The sequence below is a fragment of the Leucopleurus acutus genome (assembly GCF_964270905.1).
Source record: "Leucopleurus acutus genome assembly, chromosome: 19".
NCBI classification, from domain to species: domain Eukaryota; kingdom Metazoa; phylum Chordata; class Mammalia; order Artiodactyla; family Delphinidae; genus Leucopleurus; species Leucopleurus acutus.
In genome coordinates this window covers 53,019,447-53,039,833 of record NC_139161.1, presented here as the reverse complement: position 1 = coordinate 53,039,833, position 20,387 = coordinate 53,019,447, and the positions used below count along the sequence as shown (strand labels likewise).

General features: G+C 52.1%; 1 protein-coding gene across 1 annotated transcript in view; it reads left to right on the top strand.

Moving 5' to 3' along the window:
• Positions 1-929: 929 nt before the first annotated feature.
• PIK3R5 (phosphoinositide-3-kinase regulatory subunit 5) overlaps positions 930-20,387 on the top strand; it is a 72,129-nt gene continuing 52,671 nt past the window's right edge. The window contains exon 1 of the mRNA XM_082861801.1: positions 930-1,035. The gene's annotated coding sequence lies outside the window, so the exon portion shown is untranslated. The remainder of the gene's footprint in view (positions 1,036-20,387) is intronic.

The following is a 20,387-nucleotide window of genomic DNA, read 5'->3' as shown; positions in this document are numbered from 1 at the left end:
CCCTTTGCGAACTCTGACATAAACTGCGATTCTTTCGTTGCCAGGGCTGTCAGCACAGTAGCCAACTTCTCATTCCCAGTTTGCAATGAGAAAACGGAGGCACAGGGAAGTGCAGTGCCTTCCGGGATCCCGCGAAGAGTTCTTCCAGCTCCGGTAAAACTACATCTGCCGCGTGGCCTGTGGGGGGAAAGGGGGCGGCCAGAAAAGGGCCTCGACTCTGGAGACTACCCCAACCCTCCTTCAGGAGCCGAGAAATGGCTAAGTCACAGCCACTGGTGGTGGAAGGCGAGAAAGTCAGACCAGAGGCTGGAGCAGCAGTGCGCAAAGTCTGGATCGGCTGGTATTTCTAGGAAGGTTTCTGCCGAAGGGTGAGGGTCACGGCACCCGTCTGCACAGCAGGGGTGCAGACATTTTAAATGTTAACAGCACCCAAAGAAAATAGAAGTAGGAGGAGGAAGTGGGGCGCTCGGTCGCAGTGAGAGAAGGAAGCAGCTCGTCGGAGCTTCCCCTTTCTCCTCCTTCCCCGAAGCCCTCACCCCAGGCCCCTCTCCTGCTCCGCCCACCCATCCAGCCCCGGCCAAAGCCGCGCTTCCGCTCCCCCGGCCTCACCTCACCTCACCTCATTCCTGGGGGGTCGCTGGTGCTCGTTGCTGGCGTCCCTTCTGCCGTGCCCGCCCCCTGCCAGGGCTGTTCCTTCCGAGGGCAGACGGGCTCAGAGATGGGGCTGCTTCTCAGGCGCGCGGCTGGCTCGGGCCAGACTCCGAGGACGCTTGGGTCAGGCCGGCGCCTCGCCGACGCTGCCCGGCCACCAGGTGGCGCTAGAGGCCGGCTGGGTGGTCAGCCCCGCCCCGCTCCCGTCCCGAACAGGCCCGGCCCCGGCGTGGCCCCGCCCCCAGCCCGCCGTCGGAGCGGAGCCCGGATAGATGCTGGGACTTACCGCGCGCGTCTCCAGCTCGGGCGTGGTGGTCCCGACCGTACCCGGAGTCGCAGGGAGTCGCCGCTGGAGAGGGGCTCGGCGCCCAGCGGGGACTGCAGGTGTGTGGCCGGGGCGCGGGGGCGCGGAGGGCACGCGTGGGGGCCCGAGGCCGAGACAGAGTTGCCCGCGGACCGTCGGGGAGCCGTGCGCCCTAAGAGCGTCAGCTGCAGCGGGTGGCCTGGACAGAGCCTGCTGTCTTCTGGCTCCGTGAATAGGGTCCACTGCTGGGGACGGGATCCGCACACAAGCGTGCCCAGTAATCCCGGAGATAGAAGGGCGTTTCGGCGACTGTCCATCCTTATCTAGGTAGCCACTGCTGGCCGTGTCTGTGCGGTCCGAGCGTGGCCGCAGCCTTCTGCTGCCTCTTTTAAGGCCGCCCTTTGTCGTGGGGTCAAAGAGTCTGCCCTCCCGTCTGAGAGCTCTCTCGGTGAGCCTTCGCATAAGGGGTCCTTAGCCACCAGGACCGCTAGCGAGCGTGGGTTCCCAGACAGTGGCTGCTGTCAGCGGATTCGTGTTTACACCCCGGGTGTCCCTGTGTGACTCTGTGTGCGTGTGTGCATGTGTGTGCGCGTGGGCGTGCGTGCTGGCCTATCCCAGGCCTGGGGTAAATAAGCAAGAAGTTCAGGTCAGTAGGAGGAAGGAGATTGTTCAGAGGGAAAAGGAAGGCGAGATGAAAGCAGCAGGATGTGGTATCAAGTGAGTTGCAAGCCTCCTGCAGAGAGGAGGAGTGGGTTTAGGCGAAATGAGGGCCAGAAGTAGGCCAGGTCTGCCTCCAGGGTCCTGTCTGGATCCCCTTCTCTTCCTGCCGGTGTGGTCGTTCTGTCTTTTCCTCCACAGCTCCCTTCCTCCTGGCCTGGGACCACCCAGTAGGGCACTGGTTCCCAGAACTTGTTAAAACACACATTCTCCAGGCACCCCCTACAGCACAGCTTTCCAAGGGTGGGGTCTGGAATCTGTATTTTTCTAAAATTTTAATAAGCTCCTGAAGTGATGGGGCTGGTGCCATTGCTTGGGAACCCTGTGTGGTGTGGAAAGGAGGCCGGGGGCTCCAGCCGGGCCCGGCTGGCACTGGGTGTTTGCAGAACAAGGGAGTGGACGTCTTGTGCTTACCTGCTTCCTCAGTGTGGCCATCGCGGTGTGGGTCCAGGAAGACAGAGAAGACAGTTTCAAACGGTCCAGCTCTCTCTTCCTGCTTCAGGGTACCCTCCTCTGCTTTCTGGAGAATAACTAGCTGGGACGCTGGGTAGGGACAGCTCAGGGTCTTTGTATGCTGGACCTCATTGGGGTTTTAAGACCCCTGCCAATCTCTTAGGTGAGGGATGACAAACTATCTACTCTCCACAAGCTGTAGTGGAAGAGGACCTGCTGCCTCCCCTCCCTGTCCCTCCCTCCCGTGCACCCCTTTTCGTTTCTTTCGAGAAGAATCGAGTGGAAGCTAACTGGGTGAAAAGCATGTTTGGGGAAGGGTCGTGATGGGGAGGCTCCACAGTGGAGGCTGCTCCGTAGTCCCAGGTTAGTGGTTGATCACAAGTTTACTGGCTGAGAAGTGGGAGAAGGAGAGCCAGTCGCCTTTGCCTGGGCAGCCCAACGTTGGAGGCCCCAGCTTGGGTTCAGACAAGCACTCAACTAGTGTTGACTTGGTATTAGTTCAGAGAGGCTCACCCCAAGAAGCCGAGCTGGCCAGCCCTGTGGGACCTCTGTGAACCAGAAGGCTTGTCTGGTGCAGCTGTGGGTGGGCTGAAAGCCTGGATCAGCTTCTTAAGAGAGGAAGCTTCTGGAGGGGCAAGATAGGGTGGTCGCCAGCAGCTCAAGGGAGAGGCGTGAAGTTTTGAGCTTTGAGCTTCTGTCATAGGTGGGGTGGGAGGTGGACAAAGGAAAGACTACATCTGACTTCTGCCCAAAGGCAAGATGAGACACTCCCACAGCAAACATATATTACATATTAGAATATTCCATCAATTCGAAGATGTACATATTTTCACTTTTTTTTTAACAATTCTGAAATCAAGATGCATCTTACCATCAAGGGTATCCTACCATTATAATAGGCAGCAATATTTCTTTCTTAATGGCGCACAAAATAATGGTGCCTCTTACAATCGATGGTATCTTTTTTTAAAAATTTATTTACTAAATCAGAGTTTCTAAAACTATTCCATCTGTCCTGCAAGATGTTCCACGAAAAAGAAAAGGACTCCTGTCTAAAAGTTCATGAAATAGGAAACCCTATTCCTTCCTTAGAGATTTATCAAGCACGCTCGCACACTAAAGTCTGTGAGAAGTCCTATAGTCGAAAAAGTGATTTAATTTTTTTTAACATCTTTATTGGAGTATAATTGCTTTACAATGGTGTGTTAGTTTCTGCTTTATAACAAAGTGAATCAGTTATACATATACATATGTCCCCATATCTCTTCCCTCTTGCGTCTCCCTCCCTCCCACCCTCCCTATCCCACCCCTCAAGGTGGTCACAAAGCACCGAGCTGATGTCCCTGTGCTATGCGGCTGCTTCCCACTAGCTATCTGTTTTACATTTGGTGGTGTATATATGTCCGTGCCACTCTGTCACTTCGTCCCAGCTTACCCTTCCCCCTCCCCGTATCCTCAAGTCCATTCTCTAGTAGGTCTGCATCTTTATTCCTGTCATGCCCCTAGGTTCTTCTGATCATTTTTTTTCTTTCTTTTTTTTTTTTTTTAGATTCCATGTATGTTAGTATATGGTATTTTTTTTCTCTTTCTGACTTACTTCACTCTGTATGACAGTCTCTAGGTCCAACTGATGGCATCTTATTCAATTCTGTTAAACACGATGTGTGTTTTACAGATATGGGGGGATGCTTTCGATGTACACAGGTACACACAGAATTATGTCATTCTTGTAAGTGAATTTGCACACATCACTTTTTCCAGTAGCTCTACCTTCTAAACACCAAAACTTTTCATGGTATCCAGTTTTAAAGGAAATCTTTGTCAAATGTGTTGCTTGCCTTTGTCAATCTAGCACACGGTATGTGATTTAATAATTTCTTGAAAATATCAAACGGTTCTACCTGCCATATTGTACCTTGGGTCTGCTCGGGGCAAAATTTCTGTCATCTTTCTTTTTGTCCTTTCCCCCTTTAGCTATAACTTCATGGTGTTGGGCAGTGGGCTAAGTACTTCTCCATTTCCTTTAATCTTCACAGCCACACTCTGAGGTCGCTACAGCTGTTATCTTTATTTCATGTTGGGGGGAAACTGGGGGCCGAGACCACACTGCTAGGAAGCACCAGAGCTGGGCTGATGACCAGAGATGACCCAGCCCAAGTGGCAGCCTGTCTGTGCCTGTGGAGATCGTGGCTTGTAGGGCATGACTTTGGGGGCCTGAATCGTGGCCGTCTCCAGGTCTTTTCTGTTTGCTCCCAGGCTAGTGGCTGGGAGGTTACGGATAGTTGGGTTATCAGCTAAGTGACTTCCGGATACGCGAGGTATAGCTGTAGCAAGGTGCATGCGATTGGAGGGTGGGGGCCGATGAATGGGAAAAAGCGGGTGACTGGTGGCACAGAGCAGACACTGGCTCCTTCTTGTGTCTAGCGGGTCTAGCAGTCGGTGCACATGGCTTTGAGCTTTAGAGTTTGTCCGCAGCGGGAGACACCTGCCTCCAGCCTTCCCCAACTCCCAGCCCAGCCTCTTTCCTGTTGCCACGGTGATGTAAGGCAGCCAATCTGAACAAGTCGCTTTTCAGCTGCAGACCCTTCAGAGCTGCTCTTGTCCTCTGGAGAAGGTCCGTACCCCTTAGCGTGGCTAGCAAGGCCCCCTGCCCCCCAGCCCAGGTCACCCTGCCTGCTCTGTACCTTTGCACGTGTTCTTCCTTCTCTCCACGTTGCCCTTCCCTTCCTCTGCCTGCCCGCTGGACCGGGAATGCATCCTTGGATGCCCAGCTCCCACCTCATCACCTTTCAAGTCTTTCCCAGTCCCCTCCTCACTCCATAGCACTGGCCACCCTGTCCCTCCGTCCTCGCCGTGCCTTTCACGTCCTACCAGAGCGCTGGCCCGTCTGGCCTGCAGGGTCTGAGCATCAGTGACCAGCGCTCAGCCTGGCTCTTCAGCCATCACCACCGCAGGATCTCTCCCCAGGATGTCTCAGGTGAGAAATCCCCGCGTAGCAGCAGTGGAGGATGTTAGTACAGGGTGGTGCGAGGGGCAGAGGGTGGGGTGCAGAGGGAGTGGTGCACTTTTCATTTTCGTGTCCTCCAGTCTTTCTGCTGTTGTTGTTGACCCAGGCAAATGAGTCTGTGTGGTTTCCTCGTGGGGGGCAGGGCTGGGCTGTGAAGACTAAAGGCAGCTTCCAGGCTTCTGCCTCTTGTGGAGTCAAGGGACCGTGTTCCTGCCTGACTCCTCCGCTCCCAGCCCTGTGACCCTGGGTGAGTCCGTGTACGTCTCTGGGTGTCAGTTTCCCCGTCTCCCTCCAAGTGCACACGAGATGCTTTCCACGGCCCCTTCCTCACCTCCAACGTGCCGTTCCTTGTCTTAGCACTTCTGCACGGAGCACCTTCCGGGTGCCGGGCACGTGCTGGGCTCTGAGGATCCTGAGTGCGACAGGTAATGTTCCTGCCCTCGTGGAAATTAGTCTAGTGGACAGGACACTAGACACATATCACGTAATGACAGTCATGACAATGATGGGGTCCTCTGAGAGTACAGAAAGGGAGCCCAGTATAGTTTGGGGGTTAAGGAGAGGCTTCCTTGAAGAAGTCACATTCGAGTTGAGACTTGAGAGATACAAAATAGAAGAAAATAGCAATGCTCACAAAAATAATTCCTAACACTGAGCAGACACGTGCTAAGCGCTCTTTGGGTGCACCCTCCCAGGTATTCCTTTCGGCATCCCTGTGGGGTGTGGGGTCCTCCTCTCCTGTGAGAACGAGGTGAGATAACTCTGGCATAGACCAGGGGCTCATCCCCTGTGCCCCATCTCCTCCTTCCTTGCCCCTCCCCCATACTCCAAGGTCTGGCTTCGCGGCATTAAGGCCATAAGCGCTGTTAGGGGGCGCCTCCCTTTTCCTTTGCACTGATCGTCGCCAGAGAACGTGTTTCGTTGCTGCTGCTGGGGCTCCCTGCAGGAGTCCCCTGCATTTGTGCTTTTCTGTTGGCCATCCACGGAAAGCCACCGCGTAGTCTGCTGGCCCTTCCTTTCGTCTGTCTGGAGCTGCTGTCCTTGCAGGGTTAAGCAACCCGATTTTGTGTATTCTCTAAGAAGTCACCTCTTCAGCCTTCACATCCTTCTTCTTCATCCCAAGTTTTCTTCCCAGGACCACGAGGTCTCTGCGGACGTACCTCTGCCTTTTGGGTCTGAGCATTTGTTCCTGAATGGCTTGGTGGTTTTGACTCGTGTCAGGCAGTTCTCCCCACAGCCATTTCCATGCAGCCGGGCTGAGGCCACCCACCTCCTCAGTGCATTTTCTGGGTGAGATCACATCCACACCTGCAGCTCTTACGGAAGAGTTGCGAACCCTCTGTCAATGACGGGCCTCTTTGAAAAACTGATAAAGTGATAGATCATCTCCTCCACCCCCTACCCCCCTGGCAAAAGGCACACGTGTGCACACACACACACACACGCTCTTGCAAAGTTTTGCAGAAAACCTCAGGGTCTTCTCAGACCTCTGCTGTCCACCACGGAACCCAGGTGAATAGCCTCTGTTCTGGAAAACAGGACTTTGTCTTCACTGATTTCTTTGGCTAACCCCCAGCACAGCTCCACGTGGGAGTCGGCTGTTGTCAGAGGCCAGGTGGGGTGATGATGGGTAGTGAACACATGCGGGCTGCAGAGGAGGCCGCTGGTGACTCCCTGGGGTGCTCTCGGGGCTCCGTGCAGGGACCAGTCCCGAGCCACATGGGCGCTTTCTGGGTTTATTGTCAAGTCTTGAATTCAGTCCGTTTCCAAGATGATTAAAGAACATTACTTTGGCTAGTGGTGTCTGATCCGCCCCCCCCAACCAGGGAGCTAGATTTAAGGCTCTAGAGAAGCCAGAGACCACGAGACCAGAGAAGGTGCGTGTTTGTGCCTCTTCGCATGAATAGACGCTGTCCAGGAAGCAGAGAGGCAGCCACTGCTGCCGTTTTTGCCGTATATATTCTCACGGCCTCCCGCATGCCCAGGGACTGGCGGGACCCTGAGGCTTTGTTTCACTGATGTGTTCACAGCTCTTTAAGGGCCGATGCCTTGAAGTCAAGTGTCACGTGTGAAGGAAGTTTCCGTCAATTCCTCATTTGTAAGGATTTGTTAAAGCATGAATGGAAGTTAGGTTTGTCCATTCCAACTTGAAGCATCTACTGGGAAACGCTTGTGTTCTTTCACCTTGAGGTAGATTTGCGTGACATGCTATATTATTAACTTCCTTCTGCTCTGCTTGCACTTCTGGAATAAACTCTACTTGGTCAAGGAGTTTTGTTCTTTCCGTACAGCGCTAGGCTTGATTTGCTGCGATTCCCTTTAGGATTTTTGCATCTATGCTCGCAAGTCAGGTCGGCCTATATTTTCCTTCCCCGTACTGCCGTTGTCAGGTTGTGATGTGCTGGTTTTGTGACGTGCTGGGTTTGGAGGCATTTCGTCTCCTCCTGCACCCTGCGGACAGCTTGTAGAGCTGGGAATGATCTGTTCCTTGGAGGCTGGGAGAACAACTCTGGTCTTAGGTCTTCCACTGCTGGATTCTTGGTTTCCCACCCCCCCTCAAGACTTCCTCTCCTTTTCTCTCTTCCTCAGTCCTCCCACGTACACACCTAGCACCTCAGTGCTCCCAAGCTGGAACCCGAGAGTCATCTTTGATTCTTGGGCCTCCAACAGTCAGCCAGTAATTCCCATGAGTCCCAACTTTCTCTGCCCTTTGGCTAAGGGAAGGCCCATTTCCACTCTTAGATGCTTCCATCCATCTGGAGAGCAGTTCAAGGCCAGGTGCTGCGTTTAGCGGGGATGCAGATAAACTACCTTATACCTGGAGAAAGGTAACCAAGATAGTGGTGGCATAATACAAAACGTTTACAGAAGGAGAGATGTTCTTCTCTAAGAAGAGGATGTAAGGGAGAAGTCATGTCCATCTTTAGATGTTTGAAGGGCAACATCCTTTGGAAAAGGTGAAGACCTGCCCTGTGGAGGTCATTCTCCAAGAAGGAAAAGGGACTAATGAAGGGAAAGTATAAGGAAATATACCTCAGCTTGCCACAAGGAAGATCTTGAAGAAAGTCAGACCGGATTAACAATGGAATGGGCGGCCTTGTGGTAGTGAGTTCCCCATTGGGAGATGTATTCGGGGAAAATACATGTCAGGTGTAGAACCTAAAGCCATGAGAATGGAGACGGAGATCACTTCATTTCTAAGAGTTGGTAGCTCTCCAGGTCACAGTGGCCGTGTCATACTGGCTGTAGAAAAGTTGGTGGTTCTGAGAACAGGATTTGAATTTAAGAAATTCAATGGCCTTGAATAAACAGATCCCAAAGCTGGGCAGTCCCCTTACGAATCCCACAGCCCCGCTTCACAGCCCGTTTCCCCAGGGCAGGAGCCTGTTGGCGGTTAGAAAACCAGAGCCGTCCCTGGTGAGACCCTGGAAGCACGAGTGGACACCGGGCTGCTTGCCCATATCCTGTGCTGGAGAAGGGGCTTTTGTGATGGTGGTGGGGGTCTCTTGTTCTTGCCTCCTTCCAACACCTGGTGAAGTAGACTACTTCAGAGTCACCTTCCTGTGTGGCTGTCGCAGATAAACTCTCAGGGCCAACCCCCCGAACCAGGTTGCGCTGGAAATTACTGGCCTCTTGTTCTTGGGGTTTTCGAGCCAACGTTTTGTGGGCCTTTGCATCTTGCATTCACTTCTGTACTGACATCTTGGGAGTTTCATTTTGAGAAAACCCAAAACTCAGAGCTCTCCTTGGCCTGTTGTTGTGCTTAAGAGAACACGGGGGGCTGTGGTGTGATGTTCAGGCTCCAGGATGGGGATAGAAGATGAGTTGTCTCATCCTAGCTGTCCCCCACTCACCTCCTTGTCTCTCTGAGCCTGTTCCCTCTTGGATCAATGGGCTCTATATTCTGACACCCCATGAGTTTTCAAAGTCTGCTGTCCAAGAATACATCAGTAGGAGCTGCTCTGACGGGCTGAGCAGAGAGGGGACCCGCTCCTTCCTTCATGGTACCCGTGTCATGGCGGGACTCGCAGAGACTAAAGTCCTTCTGATCACGGTGGTGCCCTGCCTCCCTCTGCCCAGGCTCCTCTACTGGATGGCTTCCTCTAAGGTCATTGGTGGCCTTGTAATGGCAGATTCCAATGGCCTCCTCCCAATTGCATCTCTCTCTGCAGTGTCTGTAGCAGTTGCTGCCCAGCACCCCTTCCTAGAGCCTCTTCCTCACCGTGTGCACCTCCTGGCGTTCCTCTGCACATTTCTCTTCTTGCTGGCCGTGGACGTGCTTAGCTCCCTCACCCCAGACCCTTGTCTCCAAGCCCACGCTGGTCATTTTCACCATTTCAACATCCACACACGCCCAGAGCCCAACTCTTCATCCACAGAGCGGGCTTCCTCTCCAGACTTCCCCATTTGGGGGTCTCTAGTGAAACCAGACTCCTGGTCTGGAGATGTCGCAGTCACCTCTGAGTCCTTCCTCCCTCTTCCTGTCCCCGGTCTCCAGCCAGCTTCGATGGTGCTTCCTTTCCCCCAGCGTTCTTGCTTCTTCTCATTTCCCCATCGTCCTCCCGGCCACACCACTCAGCTTTCGTCACCGTCACCGTAGGCCTGCTCATGGGCCTTCCGGGCCCTGCTCTCTTCCTTGCTTCCCCAGGAGATTCTTCTAAAGAAACTCCTTCGTCATCATACTCAGAAGCCTTTGGTGCCACCCGCCTCCTAGGGAAAGTCCAAAGTCCAAGGTCTTGTGTTCTAGTTTCAAAGCTGAGTCCCGCTATCTTCTCCATGAATCCACACCCTCTCCTCCAGCCTGACTCAGGTCCCCCAAGACCTGATGGGTGTTCTTACCTCTCGCCTCCCCCTCCCGATGAGGAGAACTTCCCAACCATCGTGTTCAGTGCCGGCTCCCCACTGCAGGGCCGGCATCTGGTGACGCTCAGCTCGTGTTCGGGGCACGAATGATTGCCTGGTAGCAGCCAGCACAGAGGAGGCCTGGGTCAGCCCCGGTGGCTGATGACTCGGTGTCTGAGATCTTTGTGGGGTTCAGTTATCCTCTGGGGATGCACCCTCCAGGCACCTCCCTGGATTCTGTGGGCATCTGAAGGGGCAAAGCCCTGTGTCTTGGCAGTCCAGTACGGGCGAGACAAGGCAGATGTCCTCCTCTGGGGGGGCTTCAGACCCCGGAGCCCCTGGCAAAGTCCGGCTGCTAAGCCCTGGCTCCTTGGGAACTTCCGTCCCACCCTCCAAGCTACTCAGATTCAAGGCAGCAGCTCTCTAAGTCAGGGAGCTGGGAAGCCCTGGGGAGCTGCCCCGGGGACAAGCCACTCCCAGGCTGGTGACCCCGCCTTACACGAGCCTGGGGAAGTGTCTGTTTGCAACATGGTGTTTACAAGGCAGAGGGGCTTCCTGTCTGCCTACCAGGCAGGCTGTGGGGCAATCAGGAGCTGTGTCTTAAGGGGAGTGGGGCAATGAAATGCTTGGAGGATTTCTGAGGATTCTTCAGACATCCCAGGGGGTGCCTGGCCGTGCTGACCCTGGAAGACGCCAAGGGTGAAGTGGAACGAGCTCCAGGTTTTAAACTGGGAGAAAATTAAGTATGACTGATAATTATTATTAATTTGCACATTGCCCTTTACAGAAAGCATTGTTAACAATCGTGGCCCTGCTAGTCTAATGTGCGGCCCATCAGAGTGAAAAGCGATTCCCTTCGGTCACTCCCAAGCAGGGATGAGCTTCTTTTTCCTTTCCTTTTTTTTTTTTGAAAGGGAGTTATGCTTTGGGGAGGAAAGAAGGCTTTCTGGGGGAAGGAGAGAGTAGTGGAAAGGCCTCCCCAGGCAAGAGAAGCTTTCCATTCTACTTCCGAGTCCATCCAAGGTGGAGAGTGACGCGCCTCTCTGTGCCCACCTGAGAAATGGGCTGAGACTGGCCCACCCACCAACCTGGAACCAACCGGCATGGCGCCCACAAGAACACGGGCCTGTGTCCAGGGCCCCTGGCTATCTCTGGTTTCCAACATAAGCACCTGAAAAGGTCTGGGAACGTGCCTCATGATCTCTTGGCTCTGGGGACAGGAATATTCCAGGTTCTCTCTGTAGAGAGTAGGTGATCCAAAGATGGGGCTCACCCTCTTTACATGACTTCTGAGGACCTGAGATTGTTTACTGTGGTGAATTCTTTCTCTGAACCCATTAGAAAAAAGATGCAGAACATGAGCTGCCCCTCCCCCCGCAGGGCAGAGGTGCAAGGGACACCTGTGCCGCCAACACGTTAGCCTGCCGGTCATGGTGCGATAATCCTGGTTTGTGTAGGGAGGTTTGCTGTAAAGTGCAAAGGAAGAAAACAGTAAGGGAACAGCCCTTGAAGAATCTGATACTCAAACCTCCTACTTGAAAGCGGCAGAGGTTGGCCTGAGGGCTGGGGTTGAGAAGGGAGGTGAGAAGTTGAGTTGAGCAGGGACTAGCCTTGTGTGGCATCAGGAAAACACACTTCTGAACAAGTGAGGCTATACAACTCAGGTCCAAGGCATGTGAGCTGTTCCGGGATCGGGAGAGGAGGTCGTTCTAGAAGGCACCTGAGTCAGCTGGAAAACCAAGATGGCGGGGACGTGTGGGAATTGACAGAAGCAAGCCCTCAGTACTGGGCCAAGTACTGGATGCAATGGATGCAGAAGGAAAGACCACCAACTTCCCACTCCCCTTATCCTCCCTCCCCGGCCCAGGTGCTATCACTGTCCCACATTCTCCCTGAGATGGGTGTAGCGGCTGAGAACGCCCCTTCTTATGCCAGCCCTCATCCCTACTGGGTTCCCGTCAAGGCTCCTGTAGAGGGAATGTCGGAGGGACTGGGTTGGCCTCATGGTTGGGTCCAGAGCTCAGTCCTCTCAGAGAGTCCCATTGCCCCTCCTCCCCCTACCCATCCAGTGCTTTTGAAGATGAGATTACTTCCCATTGACTGTGTTCCTCCTAAGACCTGCTCAGTAGATGGAGGTGGGAACATTATTATTTTTTTAATTAAAGACTTAATTTTTTAGAGCAACTGTAGGGTTATGACAAGACTGAGAGAAAGGTGCAGAGATCTCTGCACATGCATAGCCTCTCCCATTATCAACATCACTCACCAAAATGACACTTTTTTTTAAACCAAGGATGAACCTACATTAAAAAAAAAACTTTTATTTTATATTGGAGTATAGATGATTGACAGTGATGTGTTAGTTTCAGGTGTACAGCAAAGTGATTCAGTTATACCCACACAAGTATCCATTCTTTTTCAGATTCTTTTCCCATTTAGGTTATTACAGAATACTGAGCTGAGTTCCCGGTGCTATACAGCAGGTCCTTGTTGGTTATCTATTTTAAATATAGTAATGTGTACATGTCAATCCCAAACTCCCAGTCTATCCCTCCCCCCCCACACCCTTTCCACCTGGTAACCATAAAGAATGAACCTACATTGATACATCATAATCTTCCAACGTCCATAGTTTACTGTGGGGTTCACTCTTGGTATTATACATTCTATGGGTTTTATGAACGTATAATGACATATATCTATTATTATAATATTATACAGAGTATTGTCAATATCCTAAAATTCCTCTGGGCTTTGTCTGTTCGTCTCTCCCCCTCCCCCTCCCCCAGGAAAGCAGTGATCTTTTTATTATCTCCATAGTTTCATTTGGAGGACCTAATTTTTCACTAAACTATTTGATCTTGTCTAGGGAGGAAGAGTTTTGTAATACCCATACTTTATTCTCATGGTACCTTCTTATCAACCCATAAACGATTATCTCCAGTTCATTTACCAAAACAGTACCCTCTCAACCTGAATTGCTTCAGTGCTGGCCAGTTAATCCAGTTTGCTCTGAAAAATGTCTGACCTTTAAATAACTCAGTCACGGCTGCTCCCCACAGAGCGGGATACACAGAGGTGGGCACACCATATGGGAAATATATGCTGCTTCTCTAGAGGATGATTTCGGCTTTCCAAGGGAACTTCGGGTACATCGTGTAGTCTCTATTTAAGGTCAGACCATAAAACATAGTCTACGAATTTGAGGAAAATCCCACCCGCTGTATCTAAATGACACAGTAATGGACAAACAAAAACATAATTTTGCTTCTTAGATAACTCAGTGTTGGCTGAAATATTAGTTAGTATATTGGTGTTTTTTATTTCGGAGAGACCCAAAATGGTAGTGGCTTAAACAAGATAGAGCTTTATTTCTCCTTCAGGTAACAACAGTCTGAGCATAAGTGGTCCAGACTTTACATGACAACGTCGTAGGCTGGGAACCTATGCTCCTTCTATCTTGTTTTTGTCCTCCTCAACATGTAGCTTTCATCTCACGGTGCATGATGGCTACTCTAGCAATTGCTGTCACATCTGCCTTCTAGCTAGCAAGAGGAAGGAAGCAGCGTGCTTATTCCTTTTAAAAGCATGATTTGGAAATTACACTTATCAACGTCTACTTATATTCCATTGGCCGGAAGGTAATCAGGTGGCCACACTTAGCTACAAGGGGATCTGGGAAATATAATCTAAATTTTCAAAAAATTATGTTACTATAGAAGAAGGGAGAATGGATATGGAAAGACAGTTAGGAGTCTCACCCACATTTGAACTTTACTAGTTTGAGATCTTTCTGAATCTTCACTGTCATATAACAGTTCTTTATCCCTTCCATTGTGCAGTAGCCTACCTCCTAAGCCCTATTGAAAACTGTTAATAAAAAAATGACATCCTGGGCTTCCCTGGTGGCGCAGTGGTTGAGAGTCCGCCTGCCGATGCAGGGGACACGGGTTCGTGCCCCGGTCCGGGAAGATCCCACATGCCGCGGAGCGGCTGGGCCCGTGAGCCATGGCCGCTGAGCCTGCGCGTCCGGAGCCTGTGCTCCGCAACGGGAGAGGCCGCAACAGTGAGAGGCCTGCGTATCGCAAAAAAAAAAAAGGCATCCTATACCTAAAGGTGGAATCAGCCCACATGTCTATCTGCAGACAAATGAGTAAACAAAATGGGATCTGTACGTACAATGGAATAGTATTTAGCCTCAATAAGGAATGCAGTTCTGATATATGTTATAGTACGGATGAACCTTGAGGACAGTATGCTAAGTGAAATAAGCCCATCACAGAAAGCCAGTATTGTCTGATTCGGCTCCTATGAGGTACCTAGCGTAGTCGTACTCATAGGGACAGGAAGTAGAATGGCGGTTATCGGGGGCTGGGGAAAGAGTGAAGTGGGAAACTAGTGTTTAATGGGGACAGAATTTCAGTTCGGGAAGATGAAAAAGTTCAGGAGGTGATGGTGGTGATGGTCACACAACAATGTAAATGTACTTAATGCCACCGAGCTGTATATTTTGAAGTGGTTAAAATGGTAAATTTTATGTTATTTATATTTGACCACAATTTTTACCATGGCATGCTCTAAAGGATCAAAAGCAGAGTTCTCCGGCATTTTAGGAGAGGTGACCCCCAGATGAAGACCCTTGGCTCTCTCTTTTTTTTTTTTTTTTTTGCGGTACGCGAGCCTCTCACCGCCATGGCCTCTCCCGTTGCGGAGCACAGGCTCCGGACGCGCAGGCTCAGCGGCCATGGCTCACGGGCCCAGCCGCTCCGCGGCATGTGGGATCTTCCCGGACCGGGGCACGAACCCGCATCCCCTGCATCGGCAGGCGGACTCTCAACCACTGCGCCACCGGGGAAGCCCTCCTTGTCTCTTTTGAGTGAGGTTCTTAAGCCAGTGGTGAATCCATTTATCTTGTGGTCATTCTGCTCACAGTTTTCTTTACACTGTCAGGGGCCTGTAGCAGGATTTGCTAAAATTCAGATGTGCGGTTTCTGTGCATTTTCTTGTATCACCTGTTTAGTCGGTGAATTCCATTCTAGCCCCCGGCGGTCCCTGGACCTTTCCAGAATGTTGTCAGGGGGGCTGGCAGACTCAGAGACTGTAGTTTCCAAGATTCTACCTTTTGTAAAGTTTTCCAAAATTGGGACAGCCTCTTCTAGGGTTTGTCCCTGTCTTTCTCTGTCTGTCTCACCCTCCGTCTTTGTCTCGTACGTCTTTCATTTTCTCTGATCCTTCAAAGATTATTGGTAGCAGTTCCCTTTCACAACCTCAGGTTTCTTTATGACTCTGAGAGGTATTTATACTCATGTGCAATCCTCAACTCATTTTAAGCAACTCAACTCTATTTGACTTTAGAGCCCTCTGTGTCGGCGGACCCTTCTCCTCCCAGGCTCCCCTGACCCCCTTGCTGGTGTGATCATCTAATTCCCAAGGCCAGAGTGACACTCACCCATTGAAAATTTTGCAGTAGCTCCACAGGGCCCTGGAGTAAACCCTTAAGCACTTCACTTGGCATGTAAGGCCATTCTCAGTCTGCCACCCCAGCCCGGGCATCTTCATCTGCCGACGCCCGTGTCATGCTTTATCCTCCGGTAGTTCTGAATGCCTGGTCGTGCCCTGCAGGAACCAAGCTGTCTCACGTCTCTTGCCTCTGTCCATTTTCCCACCTCCGTGCCTGAATCCCAGGGCAGCTTCTTCCTGTAGACTTACCTTGGGAGTTACCTTCTTGGAGAAGCTTTGCTAATTGACCTTGTCCCTCCTCCATCACACCTGTCCCATGTTAACTTCTGCGGGGATGCCTCGCCCATTGGGGAGGGTCTAGTTGGAGGTTATTTTGAAAGGTGCTGCTCTGAACTTTCTGGTGCATGTCTTTTTTTGTTGGTTTTTTTTTTGTGGTACGCGGGCCTCTCACCGTTGTGGCCTCTCCCGTTGCGGAGCACAGGCTCCGGACGCGCAGGCTCAGCGGCCATGGCTCACGGACCCAGCTGCTCCGCGGCATGTGGGATCCTCCCGGACCGGGGCACGAACCTGCGTCCTCTGAATCGGCAGGCGGACTCTCAACCACTGCGCCACCAGGGAAGCCCTGGTGCATGTCTTTTGAGCATGTACCCGGGGGTGGAATTGCTGTGTCATGGGGCAGGTTGTGCTGTGGTGGGTACCGCTAAACGGATTTCCATTTGGAAAGTGGCTGGACCAATTCACGCCCCACCTGCAATCATGAGGGTCCAGGTGTTTCACATCCTCACAGTGTTCTCCAGCTTTTTCGTTTCAGCCATTCTGGTGCATGTCTAGTAGCGTCGCATCGTGGTTTGAATTTGCATTTCCCTGGTGACTGATGAAATTGAGCACCTTGGCATGTTTATTGGCCACTTGGAGATCCTCTTCTGTGAAGGGTCTACTCACGTCTTTTGGGTGATCTGTCTTTTTCATATTTTGTTTTCTTGGTGGTGGTCCTACCACATTGCTTGGTGACCTTCAGAAGCCCATCTTCCCCTCTGACCATGAACTCCTTGAGATTTCTGGACACCCCCCCCAGCCGCAGTACCTAGTAAGACCCTCAGATAACAGACACTCAGTACATGTTTGAGACACTCAGTACATGTTGACTAAATAAACTGTCTTTGATCCATCCTTCCTGGTAGGATAACCGTTCTCCTTGAGAAAAAAGATGGAGGAAATAGCCACGGAGCAGTTCTGCTTTCTCTCCTGCATCTGTAACTGTGCTGCCATCTTTCGTGAGTGGCTAGCCTAATCTCTCCAGGTTTAGGCTCTGAAGTAGCTCTGTGGGCCCTTTTTGATGTCTTCTGTGTTTCTCTCAAGCCTCCCTTTTGTGACATGCTCACTCCCACTCTTTTGTGATTTTTCTTGGGGACCTCACTTCCCACTTCTACGCACACCCCACGAAGTCACGCTGGCCCCTGACATCCCCCCTCTTTTCTCTTTCATGAGACTCTGTAGCTAGCTTCCAGAATTTAATTTTCTGAGTTTGTTTCCCTGCTAAGCCATCCTCTCCGATTCCTGGCCTCTTAGGAGTCTGCTTCCTTAACGTCTAAGACGGGGGTCTGACTGTCCAGCATTTTCTTCTGGGATTAGTCCACACTTTGAGATGAGATGGTCATTTCCCCCTGTTTTCCCCTCACTCCTATTTTACAAACCTTCCGTTATTCTCGGTCAGAATTAAAGACACAAGATGGAATAGTAGTTTTCCTCTTTGCTTCCTTGCCCTTCCAAGAGATGAGATGATCAGAGGAGCAAGGCTTTCTCAGGTGGCCTGGTTTTCACCTAAGTCTCTAAGGAGACATCCAGCTGCCGTCCAGGTGAAGCACGCGGCCATCCCTAGCTTTGCAGTGGCTCAGTTCTGGGATTCACACGAGGAAGGCGGCATCCTCATCTCAGTCAAGCTAGTGTGCGATCCCACGTGCTTCTCTCTTCTGTTTTCTTTCTTCAAACCTCTTGGTCATCCACTTATTCATTCATTATTCATTCATTCATCCAGCAAATACGTGCCAGGCACTCTTCCAAGTCCTCATGGAATGACATTCTGGTGGGACTGGAGGAGAGAGACAATAAGCACGTTATTGTTTATTATTTATATAATAAGTAACATGAGTAGTGTGTCAGCTGGTGATAAGAGAGGTGGAAAGGGCTTCCCTGGTGGCGCAGTGGTTGAGAGTCCGCCTGCCGATGCAGGGGACGCGGGTTCGTGCCCCGGTCCAGGAGGACCCCACATGCCGCGGAGCGGCTGGGCCCGTGAGCCATGGCCGCTGAGCCTGCGCGTCCGGAGCCTGTGCTCCGCAACGGGAGAGGCCCCAACAGTGAGAGGCCCGCGTACGGCAAAAAAAAAGAGAGGTGGAAAAATAAAGCAGAGGTGCCAGAGGTTTACCAGAAGATTGCATTAAGAGCATAACATAAAGACCGGAAATAGTGAGGGAGTTAGCCAAGCAGACATCTGGGAGCAGAGCACTCCAGTCAGAGGGAACAGCAGGTGTAAAGGTCCTGAGGCAGGTGTGTGCCTGGCATGTTGCCCTGGTCATTCTAGTCCACGGAATGTGGCAGCCACCATGCTGGTGTCAGCGTAACTCAGTATCTGAAATGAAGGACAGTGTATCAGTCATGTTTGTATCTACCACAGCATCCAGCAAAGTATCTTGTGGTCATATATACTCCATAAGAGAAGTGTCTATTCGAATAAGTGAATTTAGGTTGGACACCATTGAGGACCCTTTCATCTCTGAATTGCTGTGATCATCTTAGTTGCCTGGTGGCTTGCACCCATCCCTGAGTAGCTTGCTTTCTAGCTGTCCCATCTGGGCTCTTCTGAACACATGGTCCGGTGGCGTCTGGTCATGTCGCCTGGTCTCTGTCAGGGTGTGGGGTCTACACTGGATATGTGTGTTCCAGATACTATTGCTTGTAACAAACTACTCCAGAACAGAGTGGTAGAAGGCTCTACCCATTTTCATATGCTCACGGATTCTGTGGGCCAGGAATTTGGGCAGGGTACGACGGGGATGGCTTGTCTGTGTTCAGCGATGTCTGAGGCCCCAGCTGGGAAGGCCTGAACAGCTGGGGCCTGGAACTCTATATCAGAGTGCCTGCAAAGTGGCCACTCCACGTGGCTTGGGCTTCCTCACATCATGGCGACCCCAAATGGGTAGCTAGATTTCTGACGCAACGACTCAGAGCTCCAAGTGCAAGGCTTCTAGTACATGAGGCAGTAGCCGCATCACCTTCACAGCACAGCTTGGGAAGCCACACAGGGTCACCTTCACCGGCATCTATCGGCTGAAGCAGTCACTTCAAGCCTGCCCATGTCTAAGGGGAGGGAATTAGATTCCACCTCTTGCTTGGGGAAGTGGCAAGGCTGCATTGTAGAAGAGGCCGTGGGATGGGAGAGGTTGTGGCCATCTTTGGAAAATACAACCTTAGGGTGTGCCTTCTGTTTCCCTGGGGAGGAATTCTCGTTTTGTGTTGTCACTGGGCTGTGGTGGATTTTCAGATGTCTGCTTTGTACCCTGTCCAGCGTAAACTCCCAGTGTAAGAGGGTGGCTAGGACCGGCAGCCTTCCTCCTCCCACTTCTTAGCCCCTGGGCGGGTGAGGCTCCCCAAGGCGCCGGGGTGGGGGGTAGTCAGGCACGGAGCAGGTGCTCTGCAAGAGTATACACACCCCTGGGGCGCAGCAGACGAACCTGTGTAACTGTCATTCCTTTGCTCAGTCTGATAATGGTCTCAGGTCGGAGAATGTCCTTGTCCTTAAGGGATGCATGCTAAAATATTAGATGGAACCGTAGGAACTCGCCGATATCTGCTCGCGTTTAATATGGTTCAATCTAATATCGAGGTGTGATTTGTCGTGATATCCGCAACCGGCACCTTACTTTCAAATGGTTCAGCAAAATATGTACGTGTATGGTGTCGACCTGAGAATTGGGTCTACCCGCTGGAGTGCAGCCTAGTAGGAGGGGTAAAGGCTGGGAGCAGAGGGAGGCTGGGGCACTTCTGTCCCCCTTCCTCCATCCACAACCCCTACTGGTAGCCTCCTTCCCAGCCCTGCCTCTGGGGGGAGAAGGGGTGAGGGGGGTGTTTCTGGTGGGGCTCAGTGGGATCTCTGCAGGGGTGGGGGAGGGATGGCAGCCTGGGGCTCTTGAGTTGTCTGCTCCCTGGAACGCCCCACATGCTCCTGACCGGAAATTCTCAAGGATTCAGACCTGCATGGGAGCAGCCCATCCACGTGCATCCTCCGAAAGGGTCCTCTGAGCCCCACGGCCCTTCTGCTTCCCTGTTTCCCGGGCAGTATCCTGCTCCCGAGTGTCCTCGAGCTGCGACGTTTCGGGTGGCTCTGTCACATCCTGTGCCCGGGTACCATTCTCGAAGCACAGCCAGATGTGCAAATTCTGCGGCTGTGCCCGGGGCCGAGCGCAGAACAGCTTGCTTTTCTTGGAAGTCATTGGTGATTTGTTAGAAAAACAGGAAACATTGGGGCTGCTGGTGTACATTCTGCCTTTTTTGTTTTTGTTTTCGAACCGCTTTCATCCGTCTCAGTCTCAGGACGTTTTAAGGGCATTTATGCTCTACCCGGCCCTTCAGGCCTCCTCCTTGACATTCCTCCCCACCTGTGCATCCTCTTTCTCTCTCCCTCTCGCCTTCTGCCGCCACCCTCCACCCCACCCCCAATCACTGCTATGGGGAGGAGGCAGGTCTAGGGAGCCACGGACACAGGTGCCGCATCTCGGTGATGTCTGTAACTTCGGGCACGTGCTTCTGGGGAGTCTGGCTTCTCTGCACCTGCCTTTCTCCTCCTACCCGTCCCCCACCTTTATCACGGTGGTTAGACAGGAAGCAGAGTGGTCTCTGCCCACCGGGACCTGCTGGGGTAGCTTCCTGCTGCTGACACACGGGGGCAATGCGGCTGGG